This window comes from Nelumbo lutea, chromosome 7 (assembly GCF_056320005.1).
Source record: "Nelumbo lutea isolate HS-2025 chromosome 7, American lotus-T2T, whole genome shotgun sequence".
In the NCBI taxonomy this organism is placed as follows: Eukaryota; Viridiplantae; Streptophyta; class Magnoliopsida; order Proteales; family Nelumbonaceae; genus Nelumbo; species Nelumbo lutea.
This window is the reverse complement of record NC_142690.1, coordinates 32,702,665-32,714,974: the sequence shown is the minus strand read 5'-3', so window position 1 is coordinate 32,714,974 and position 12,310 is coordinate 32,702,665. Positions and strand designations below refer to the sequence as shown.

The window sequence follows — 12,310 nt, the reverse complement described above, 5'->3', positions numbered from 1 at the left end:
TCAATCAACTTTCTGTACCTGCTAGGGTGATGTAAGACCACTTACTATTATACCAATTGATAAAGGACTGATATGGTTGAAGGTTAGATTGGTAGCAAAATTTGGGGGAATCTGAAAAGTAATTAATTCTTGTAAAGGGGGTTGAGAGACTAGGGCAGGCTGCAGGTGGGTGAGGGTTTGTCTAGAGTTTTATGGCTGCTAGTTTTGATTAGGGAGCTAATTTGGTGCTGAGTTCCTGCAATTTGCAGAAAATTATAAAGAGAGAATACAAACATTCAATATCTAGATATAACTGATAAAAAAAAAATTCAATATCAAGATATTGGAATGAAATTTCTTCATACAATTTTAGAGGGATGTTTCGGTTGGTGAACTAAAGAAGTGGATTGAACTTTTGAGAACTAGATCTTTTAGTGGAAATTTTTGAAAACTGGTTTACAAATCATCAATTTGTTTATTTATTTATTTATGAAAGGAGCTTTTCATCTTCTTTTGCAAGACCTACTCAAACAGTGGCAAATTGGATAGTAATGGATTTGTGAATTCTTTTCCATCCCACCTTTCCATTTCTTCCTCTAGCCAAACATGCTTGAGAGTTGTATTTGGCTTATTTTGTTTATTCACTTATTTTAATCATGGTTGCAAAAGAACTTACCTTAGATTAGCTCAAGTTTCCTAAGGTGGATCTTTCCTCAGGAATGTGGTAAGTCTCTTTAGCTCAAGTTTCCTAAGGCAGCCAAAGAAAAGATGAAGAGTAATGTGGAAGGCTGTTAGAGCAGCAGTAGTGTGGACCATTTGGGAAGAAAGGAATGGGAGAATCTTCAATGAAATAAGTGAGCCCAAGGAGAAGTTAGTAAACTCTATAAAAATCAAAGTGGCATACTGGGTAAAAAGTTAAAAACTATGGAAATTTTCCAAGATTTTTCAGTGAATGATATTGTAGGTTGAGTAAGGCTTGGATGGGGAATGGTCTCTTTGAAAGACAGAGAAAGGCTGGGGAGCAGGGAGATTGGCTTTCGGGCTGTTAGAATACACAAAACAGGGGTATTTTGGTCATTTGGGTTTATCTATTTGAGAGTGAAAGGTCTATTTTATTTAAGTTTAAGTTATGTGTCCCATCACTTATGAGGGAGAATATGGTCTTTCTTGTAACTGTGTTATTGGAGATAAATACAAGTGGGTCGGCTAGAGGTGGACTGATTTTCCGAATCTGGTCGAACCCTTCTTCTTCTCTTCTTCTTTCTCTTCTTCTTCTTTCTCCTCTTCTTCTCTACTTTAACCTAGAATTGAATAGGGATTTCACATGGTCTCAGAGCAATAAAATCTAGTTCTCTTTTCCCTTTTTTTTTTTTTTCTTTCCTCACTGTTTGTCTTCTTCTTGGGTTCGCCGCCAACTATTTCAGCTTTCTTCGATTTTCTTCTAGCCTGAGTGGAAGTTTGACAAGAGGCCAAAAAGGAGTGGTCGTTTTGTGGTTTTGGAGTTGAATATGCCTCCAGTTACTGTGGTGGTGGTCGTTGAGGTTGTGTACTAGATGCCCTTTATTCTGTGATACGAAGAGGGCTGTTTGTGGACAGGTATGAGCAGTTCTGTTTTTTGCCCAAATAGTGGACTATAAATGCTGTGTTTTGGTTCAAAATATTTTTTATTTGTGGAGGTTTGAAGTGATTGGTATGCATATCAGCCCTGTTCTTCTCTGTTTTTACCTCATATATGTGCTGAAAGTAGAGTTTTTCGACTGCTGAAGTTCACGACAGCAGTGGTGTGGTGGCGATTGTATTGTGTTGAATGGTGTGTGGGTGATTCTGAATAGTTGAAAGTGAAACCTTGTGTCGTGTGGTGGTGTTTATACTGATTTCTGTGTTTGGTTTAATGGCTGAGTGACTTCAGCCCTTGTATTTGGTGTGTTAATGGTTCTGCAGTGTGTAGTACAGGTGTTTGATTTAATGACTGAGTGATTTCAGTTTTTGTATTTAATGTGCAATGTGTATTTGAAGAAGTTGGTGGTGCTGAGAGTGAGATTACTTTTGTGGAAGTGCGTGAAGTTGTGCTGAATATTTGAAGGTGAATTTGTGGGAAAGTAGAAGATTGACTCTCTGATTGATTCTCCATAATTTTAGGTCCATCAGTTTAGGAAACTTAATTTCCTAGAATCATGGGATATTAATTGGAGAATCCCACTGATATAGAAATTAGTTTTTTTAGGAAAAGTTAGTTTCCTATTTTATCACCCTGTAAATTAGCTCTGTAATTCTATATAAAGTTGTGTATATGCTCCTTCCAAGAAAATACAATCAATTCATATTTTCTCTCAATTTTTCATATGGTATCAGAGCTGGTCGCGACTTAATCCACACATAGTATCTCTTTGGTCATCTCTGCTGCTGGTTCAAGAACTCTCTAACAGTATTTGGGAGGTTCTTGAGTGTCCTTGATTCTTCTTCGAGATCGGCTACAGATCTGAACTCTACATTTTCGCTTCTTCTGGACTGCTGCGCCATTGGATTCATCCTTTTTTCTTGGATCTCTTTGTAGAGACATCAGATCAGTCTGAAATCTTAGATCTGGTGTTGCCCAGAGCAGATTTACTGAATCCCTTTGGTTTGGTTTGGATCAGTTTTGATTTTGAGTGGTTTCAATCCACTCTTCAGTTTGGTGGAGCATTAGAGTTACCTTTTTTTTTTTTACATTGGCTGAAAGATTCTTTAGGCCTTCATCGCCAACCCTTACTAAGTTTTTCAGACCTTCATTGTCTGTTTTTCTCTCTTTCTTGAAGCCCGCCCAATATGTCAGAAACCACTGTATCAAATGCCACTGCACAATCGGAAGAAGTTTCCTCACATCAAGCATCTGGTGACCTGCAAAACATTCAGGCAGCATATAGGTTGAACGGGAAAAATTATTTGAAGTGGTCTCAGTTTGTTCCAACATATTTAAAGGGAAAAGGAAAGCTTAGCCATCTCTTAGGGACAGGACTAAAGGAAGGAGATCCAAGATTTGATGCATGGGACGAAGCTGACTCCATGATCATGTCATGGTTATGGAATTCAATGAACCTTGAAATCAGCGACACGTGTATGTTTTTATCCACGACTAAAGAGATCTGGGATGCCGTCCGACAAACATATTCAAAAGCACATGATGCAGCACAAGTGTACGAAATCAAAGTCAAGACTGGAGCAACTAAACAAGGCAGCAAGATAGTTACCGAGTATGCAAATTTACTGCAGAACCTGTGGCAAGAACTCGATCATTATCGGTGCATTGAGACTAAATGTGCAGTGGATGCAGCAATCCTAAAGAGTTTTATCGAAAAAGATTGCGTTTATGACTTTTTTGCAGGACTCAATGCCGAATTTGATCAAGTTAGGGTCCAGAATTTCGGCAAAGAAGAGGTACCATCTCTAAATGAGACTATTTCTCTGATTCGTGCTGAAGAAAGCCGTAGGGGGGTTATGCTTGAACCCCAAGTACTAGAAGGTTCAGCCATGACTACAAGGATGGAACAACTGAAAATACTGGAAGGAATGAAGATAGATTTGTCCTCTACACGGGACAACAAAGAGTCTCTTTGGTGTACCTATTGCAAGAAACCAAGGCACACCAAAGAGAAGTGTTGGAAGCTGAATGGTAAACCATCGAATAGGGAATGGGGCTACAGAGGAGGACAACAGAAGAGTCGAAGTCAAGTTAACTTCACCACAAATCAGCCAAGCCAAGAAAAGCCTCCAGACAAGACCGAGTTCAATAAGGAGGAGATCGGAAAGTTAAGGGGGCTTCTGGGATCGTTGGAGAAACCTAGTGGTACAGGCTCTCTTGCAATCTCAGGTAAGTTTTCTATTCCTCACGGACTAAATGTCTCAGATGAACCTATTAGGGATTTATGGGTTATTGACTCAGGAGCCACAAATCACATGCCTCACTCCTCACTACATTTTAGCAATTATACCCCCTGCCCAAGCAATCAAAAAATAGCCATTGCAGACGGTTCCCTTACTACCGTAGCTGGCCTTGGGGATATCCATATTAATCCATCACTTACACTAAAAAGTATCCTTCATGTTCCAAAATTGTCCACTAACCTGATATCCATCCAAAAACTCACCCATGACATGAACTGTAATGTGCTTTTCTATCATTCTTACTGTATATTTCAGGACCAAGATTCGGGGAAGAGGATTGGACTTGCTAAGGAGAAGAATGGGCTCTACTATCTTGAAGAATCATGCAAATCAAATATTGTCCAGGATAATTTATCTCTGTCATTCCTTTCATCATCCAACAAAGACACCATTTGGCTTCATCACTTTAGACTAGGACATCCATCCTTTGGAATTCTGAAAACTATGTTTCCCTCTTTGTTTAAAGGATTGAGTGTTGAATATTTTCATTGTGATGTGTGTGAATTTGCAAAACACAAGCGTGTGCCCTTTCCAATCAGTAACAAGAGAAGTTCAGTCCCATTCTTTTTGATCCATAGTGATATATGGGGACCCTCCACAGTTCCAAATGTGTCTGGCTCACGATGGTTCGTCTCTTTTATTGATGATTGCACTAGGGTCTCTTGGATCTTTCTTCTTAAATCTAAATCAGATGTAAGTAGTGTACTCCCAAATTTTCATAACATGATCCAAAATCCGTTTGGGGTCAGAATCAAAAGATTTAGATCGGATTGTGCACGGGATTATTTCAATCAAACTTTATCCCCATATTTTCAAAAAGAAGGGATTATCCATGAATCCTCTTGCATTAATACTCCACAACAAAATGGAGTAGCAGAAAGGAAGAATGGTCATCTACTAGCTGCAACCTGAGCCTTACTTTTCCACCAGCATGTTCCAAAAGCTTATTGGGGGGAAGCTGTGCTCACAGCCGCATACATTATAAATCGATTACCTTCGAGGGTGTTGGGATTTAAAACACCAATGGAAACACTTTGTCAATTTTATCCCGATCTACATACAACAAATAATCTCACCCCAAGAATCTTTGGATGCACTGCTTTTGTCCATGTTCATACCCATAATAGAGGGAAGTTCGATCCAAGAGCCGTCAAGTGTATTTTTGTGGGTTATTCGTCCACCCAAAAGGGTTATAAGTGTTACCACCCGCCTACTAAAAAGTTCTTTGTCTCTATTGATGTCACTTTTGAAGAAAAAACACCATATTTCACTCAACCTTATCTTCAGGGGGAGTCCTTGTCATTCATTGAAGATAAGGACAGAGATTTGTTCCCGCTTGGTCTACCTACAGTTTCTCAACACCCAAACTCAGCATCTATACTAGTTCAATCCGTATCTGCACCTATCGAACCACCTCAAACCAAACCAACTTCTTCACCCATTCATACCAGACCCATGATAGAGAATGATGAACTTTGTGACTCTATGAGATTGAAGGTATATTCAAGAAGAAGAAACTAGGATCCCAATCTTGTGCAGGTTCAAGATTCAACTCCTAATCCTGAGAATGAGGTAAATATAGTTCCAGAAATTTCATCTGAATTAGCATCTGACCAAGATCTTCTTATTGCCCTTAGGAAAGGCACAAGAGAATACACTAAACATCCCTTATATCCCTTAGCAAATTTTGTGTCCTTTAAAAAATTCTCACCATCACATAGGAGTTTCCTAGGTAGTCTAAACACCATTCATATTCCTAATACTTTATCTGAGGCATTATCTGATGAGAAATGGAAAGATTCTATGAGAGAAGAGATGTAGGCTCTAGATAAGAATCAAACATGGGAAATTGTTGATCTATCACTAGGAAAGAAACCCGTGGGCTGCAAGTGGGTTTTCACAGTAAAGTACAAGTCAGACAGCTCTGTAGAAAGATACAAGGCAAGACTCGTGGCAAAAGGATATACACAAACCTATGGTGTGAACTATTAGGAGACATTCGCTCCAGTGGCTTAGATGAATACGGTAAGAATTTTGTTGTCACTAGCAGCTAACTTCGATTGGTACTTGGAGCAATTTGATGTAAAGAATGCTTTTCTTCATGGTAATTTAGAGGAGGAGATATACATGGATATTCCTTCGGGCTTCAAAGGAAATCTAAAAGGAAATAAAGTTTGCAGGTTGAAGAAAGCACTATATGGTCTCAAGCAATCACCTAGGGCGTGGTTTGGAAGATTTACTAAAGTTATGCTTGCCATCGGATACAAACAAAGTCAGGGAGATCATACACTCTTTATAAAGCATTCGGATGCAGGGGGAGTCACGGCTCTTCTGGTATATGTCGATGACATAATTGTGATAGGAAATGATGAAAAGGAGAAGGAAGCCTTGAGAAGATGCCTAGTTAGAGAATTCGAAATAAAAGAACTTGGGAGATTGAAGTATTTTCTAGGGATTGAAGTAGCTCATTCCAGAGAAGGCATCTTTATCTCACAACAGAAATATGTAATAGATCTTTTAAGAGAGACAGGAAAGTTAGCATGCAAACCATCCTCCACACCGATTGCGCCAAATCACAAATTGGGAGAAGCAAATGAAGATCCAGCCGTGAATAGGGAAATGTACCAAAGATTAGTAGGAAAACTTATATATCTTGCCCACACAAGGCCAGACAACATATGCCGTGAGCGTGGCTAGCCAGTTTATGCACAACCCGAAAGAGGTTCACCTACAGGCAGTCTATAGGATACTACATTACCTAAAGGCTAATCCTGGCAAAGGAATCTTGTTTAAAAGAAACACTGGATTAACCCTAGAGGCTTACACCGATGTAAATTATGCAGGCTCTCCCATGGATAGGCGGTCCACTACAGGTTACTGTACGTTCCTTGGAGGAAATCTTGTGACATGGAGGAGTAAGAAGCAGAATGTGGTAGCTAGATCAAGTGCGGAGGCAGAATTCAGGGCAATGGCTCAGGGAGTATGTGAATTACTATGGCTCAAGATAATTTTGGAAGACCTAAAGATCAGATGGGAAGGTCCAATGAGATTATTTTGTGACAACAAGTCAGCTATTAATATTGCTCACAATCCCATCCAACATGACAGGACAAAGCACATTGAGATAGATAGGCATTTCATAAAGGAAAAGCTGGATAACGGATTAATTTGCACTCCATACGTCTCAACGAATGGTCAACTGGCAGATGTGCTGACAAAAGGGCTTTGTAGTGTGGCATTCCAAGGACTTATCTCCAAGCTGGGAATGAAAAATGCATATTCACCAGCTTGAGGGGGAGTGTTGGAAAGTAGAAGATTGACTCTTTGATTGATTCTCCATAATTTTAGGTCCATCAGTTCAGGAAACTTAATTTCCTAGAATCATGGGATATTAATTGGAGCATCCCATTGATATAGAAATTAGTTTTTTAGGAAAAGTTAGTTTCCTATTTTATCACCTTGTAAATTAGCTTTGTAATTCTATATAAAGTTGTGTATATGCTCCTTCCAAGAAAATACAATCAATTCATTTTTTCTCTCAAATTTTCACAGAATTAGTTAAGATAGCATCGATTGGAGATGGGAATGACAATAAAACAGGCGTTATGATTTCTCCAGATTACCTAAATGTTCAAATGACATCTATTAAGTTGAATGGTGAGAATTATGCGCCATGGGCAAAATCTGTGGAGGTGTTTTTAAAGGCCAAGAAAAAAGTAAAACATGTGAGAGAGGAGAAACCCTCCTCTAATTCTCTGGGGTTTAGTGACTGGGAACAGGAAGATGCACAAATAATGACATGGCTGTGGAATAGCATGGAACAAAAAATTAGCGTGAACTTTATGTTCCTAGATACAACTAAAGAAATCCGGGATCATGCTAAGAAACTGTACTCCAGACAAGACAATACAAATAGGGTGTATCAGTTGTACCAAGAGTACTTTAATCTGAAGCAAGGCAGTCAATGTTTGGAGGAACACTATGCAAGTCTGAGGAATATGCGAAATGAGCTCAATGTGTATCATCCTCTGACACAGGATGTTCAGATTCAGCAACAACAGCGTGAGCAACTTGATGTGACAAGGTTTCTGTTGGGTTTGAAGGCTGAATATGAGCCTGTCCGTGCACAAATACTAGGGGGGTCTGCTCTTCCCTCACTTGAAGAAGTTTTTGCCCATCTCAAGAAGACATCTATTGAGTCTATAGAGCATTCTTCTCTCTCAGACAGATCTAGTTTTGTGGTGACTAGAGGGGGATGTCGTGGAAATAGAGGTGGTGGTGGTGGTCGTGGACTTCCAGGTAATCGTGGTGGTCCCATGTTTAACCGTGCTGGTGGCCGGAGTGGAGGTCGGGACTCAGGGGGAGGTCATGGTAAAGGAAGAAGTAATGCCCTAGGAAGTGTACACACTGTGGATTAGAGGGGTATATAGTTATTTCTGCTATGACTTACATGGTCCACCCAACACTTGGGCTAACCATGCTGTGACTAAGGGTAGTGGTACAATTACTGAAAGTCAGCAAACTGACCTGATTCCCTCCACATCTACTGGTGCTTCTGGGAAGGAGATGGTGAGTGTACCCCATGCAGTATATGAGCAGTTCCTTCGGACATCTTAGCGGAACACAACTACCTTTGCCCATTCAGGTATGGCTTGCTTGGCTTCCAAGCCTTCACCCTAGATCATTGACTCCGGAGCCTCGGACCATATATCTGGGACTCCTAATGTATTTTCTTCTCTTTCTCGGTCCTCTACATCTCAAACAGTTACTCTTGCTAATGGTTCTACGTCTCCCATCTGTGGTGTTGGTGATGTTGATCTCTCCTCCTTGTCTTTATCATCTGTTTTATATGTTCCCAAGTTCCCCTTTAACCTTATGTCTGTTAGTAGATTATCCAAGTCACTTAATTGTTCCATAACCTTTTATCCCTCTTCTTGTGTGTTTTGGGATTTCAAGACTGGGATGAAGATTGGTGGAGGGCATGAGGCAGGTGGATTGTATTACCTTGATGGTGGTGGCCCTCCAGTAGCTTTTCAGTTTTCTCTTACTCCTCTTCAATGGCACTGCAGACTTGGTCATCCTTGTCTCAAGGCTCTAAAGTTGATGGTTCCTTCCTTGAGTCATCTTTCATCTTTGGATTGTGAGTCATGCCAGCTTGGGAAACATAATAGAGTCTCTTTTAGTCCAAGAGTTGATAGTCGTGTCTCGAGTCCTTTTTCTTTAGTTCATTTTGATGTCTGGGGTCCAATCAAAGTGATGTCATACAATGGCTATAAGTATTTTTTAATTTTTGTTGATGACTTTTCAAGGATAACATGGATTTATCTTATGAAATATCGCAGTGAAGTGTTTTCTATTTTTCAAAAATTTTGTGTTGAAATATGTACCAAATTTGGTGTTCATATTAAAATTCTTCGCTTCGATAATGCCAAAGAGTACACCTCAATACCATTTCAGCAATACTTAGAGCAGCATCGGATAATTCATCAAACTTCTTGTGCCTACACCCCACAACAGAACGGTGTAGTTGAACGGAAAAATCAACATCTCTTTGAAATTGCTCAGTTTTTTATGCTTAATATGAATGTCCCAAAGCATTTTTGGAGTGATTTTGTCCTCACATCTTGTTTTTTCATCAATCGGATGCCCATGTCCGTCTTTGGAAGTTAATCCCCCTTCTCGGTGTTGTTTCCCACCTTGTCTCTGTTTTCTCTCACCCCGAGAGCATTTGGATGTGTTTGTTTTGTTCAAAACTTGGGGCCTGGTTTAGATAGGTTAGATGCACGAGCTACTAAGTGTATCTTCCTTGGTTATTCAAGGACTTAGGAAGGGTATAAGTTCTATAACCCTAACCTCCATAAGTCATTTGTGTGTTCCGATGTCACATTCTTTGAATCAGTTCCTTTTTTCTCGGATACTGTAGTTTCTTCTCCTTCCTCCGTAGTTCCTCTTCCTATCCCTGTTGCGGATCCCCTTCCGGTGGTTCCCATTCCAGTTGCAGATTCACCTCCCATGCTAGTTACTACTGAGAGACCACCAATCAAACACGTGTATACTCACAGAAGAGCATCGGCTCCTCCTCCAATTCAGCCCTCGTCGACAGATCCTGCCATTGCTTCTTCTCCCTTAGACCTTGATCTTCCTATTGCCCTATGAAAAGGTAAACGCACTTGTAGTTCTCATCCTATTTCACACTATGTTTTAGCTGCTTACCTTTCTGCATCTTATCGCAACTTTATATCATTGCTATCATCTGTTTCCATTCCCAAGACTGTCCAGGAAGCCCTTACCTCCCCAGGGTGGCGGCAAGCCATGGAAGAGGAACTCTCTGCTCTACAACACAATCACACATGGGAACTTATTGCTCTTCCTCCTGGTAAGCATGCTGTTGTGTGTAAGTGGGTCTACACAGTGAAGTATCTTCCAAATGGCATTGTGGAGCGATTGAAGGCCAGGTTAGTCGCTAAGGGCTATTCTCAGCTGTATGGTGTGGACTATATGGAGACATTTTCTCCTGTGGCTAAAATTGGTTCGGTTCGGGTGTTGATTTCATTAACTGCTATGTATGATTGGCCTCTTGTGCAACTGGACATCAAAAATGCTTTCCTACATGGTGATCTCATTGAGGAAGTGTATATGGAGCAACCACCAGGGTTTGTTGTTCAAGGGGAGGATGGTAAGGTTTGTAGACTCATAAAGGCAATTTATGGACTGAAACAATCTCCACATGCATGGTTTGGGAGGTTCAGTGAAGTAGTGAAATAATTTGGGATGAAACAGTGTCAGGTAGACCATTCTGTGTTCAACCATGACTCAAAAGATGGGAAAACCTTGCTAGTGGTGTATGTGGATGATATTGTCATAACTGGGAGTGACTCAAAAGAAATTCCTATAGGACCACTTCAATACGAAAGATTTGGGTAAGCTGAAATACTTCATGAGAATAGAAGTTGCAAGGTCAAGGCATGGAATTAACTTATGTCAAAGAAAATATGTTCTTGACCTATTCGAAGAAACAAGACTGTTAGGTGCTAAACCAGCAGAGACTCCTATGGAACTTAATGTCAAGTTGAGTGTTGATGCAGGTGAAGAGTTTGATGATCTTGGAAGATACAGGAGGTTGGTGGGAAAGTTGAATTATCTGACTATTACTCGACCATATATATCATTTGCTGTGAGTGTGGTGAGTCAGTTTATGCAACATCCTCGGATTCCTCATTGGGAAGCAGTTCTAAGGATTGGTAGGTACCTGAAGGGTGCTCCAGGTCGTCGTTTACTATACCGAAGTGGAGGGACTTTTGAAATAGTAGGGTATACAGATGCTGATTGGGTTGGTTCTATATCAGACAGGAGATCAACTACAGGGTATTGTACCTTCCTTGGTGGCAATCTTGTAACTTGGAAGAGCAAGAAACAAACAGTGGTGGCAAGGAGTAGTGCAGAAGCTGAGTACAGAGCTATGGCTCATACCACATGTGAACTAGTATGGTTGAAGAACTTGCTACAAGAGATGGGGTTCTCGGTTGACAAACCCATGAGACTATACTATGATAACCAAGCTGCTGTTCACATCTCTTCCAACCCAGTCTTCAATGAGAGAACCAAACATATTGAGGTCGATTGTCACTTTGTGAGAGAGAAAGTGAAAAGTGGAGTGGTAACCACATCTCATGTGAGCTCAAGAAATCAGTGGGCATATCTCTTTACAAAGGGATTGTCTCGGGGCAGAGTAGATTACACTTGTGACAAGCTGGGACCATATGACATATACTCTCCAGCTTGAGGGAAAGTGTTAGAGTACACAAATTAGGGGTATTTTGGTCATTTGGGTTTATCTATTTGAGAGTGAAAGGTCAATTTTATTTAAGTTTAAGTTATGTGTCCCATCACTTATGAGGGACAATATGGTTTTTCTTGTAACTGTGTTATTGGAGATAAATACAAGTGGGTCGGCTAGAGGTGGACTGATTTTCCAAATTTGACCGAACCCTTCTCTTCTTCTTCTTTCTCTTCTTCTTCACACAGGCTAAGGGTGCTGGGGTAAGGAGTCGAAGCGAAAGAGTGCTCGAATGCTAGGTGCTGAATGAATTTCAATACGAGGAGGATCTTTATTTATGGGGGAGATCCGAAATCCTGAAAGGTAGGAGATAAAGGTGCTTGTCTCCTATCGGGAAAGGGAATATTGGATTTGTTGTCAATCATTAAGTGCATCACTAGGGTTTCGCCACGTGTCTCATGAGGATCTTCCTGAGGATCGGCTTTCCTTCCACTCAGGATCCCTCATTATTCACGTGTGCTACAACCTTTCGTGCGCTTCATTTAATTGACGTGGTGCTTGGTGACGTCACTGCCTGGCGGGTGGTGTCTTGTTAGCCCTACGCGGCGTTCCGCCACGTCTTTTGATGGGCTG

At 40.6% G+C, this 12,310-nt stretch overlaps 1 pseudogene; it reads left to right on the top strand.

Annotated features, from left to right (window-relative positions):
- Positions 1 to 2,784: 2,784 nt before the first annotated feature.
- Positions 2,785 to 11,683, top strand: LOC148846013 (uncharacterized; annotated as a pseudogene).
- Positions 11,684 to 12,310: the final 627 nt, after the last annotated feature.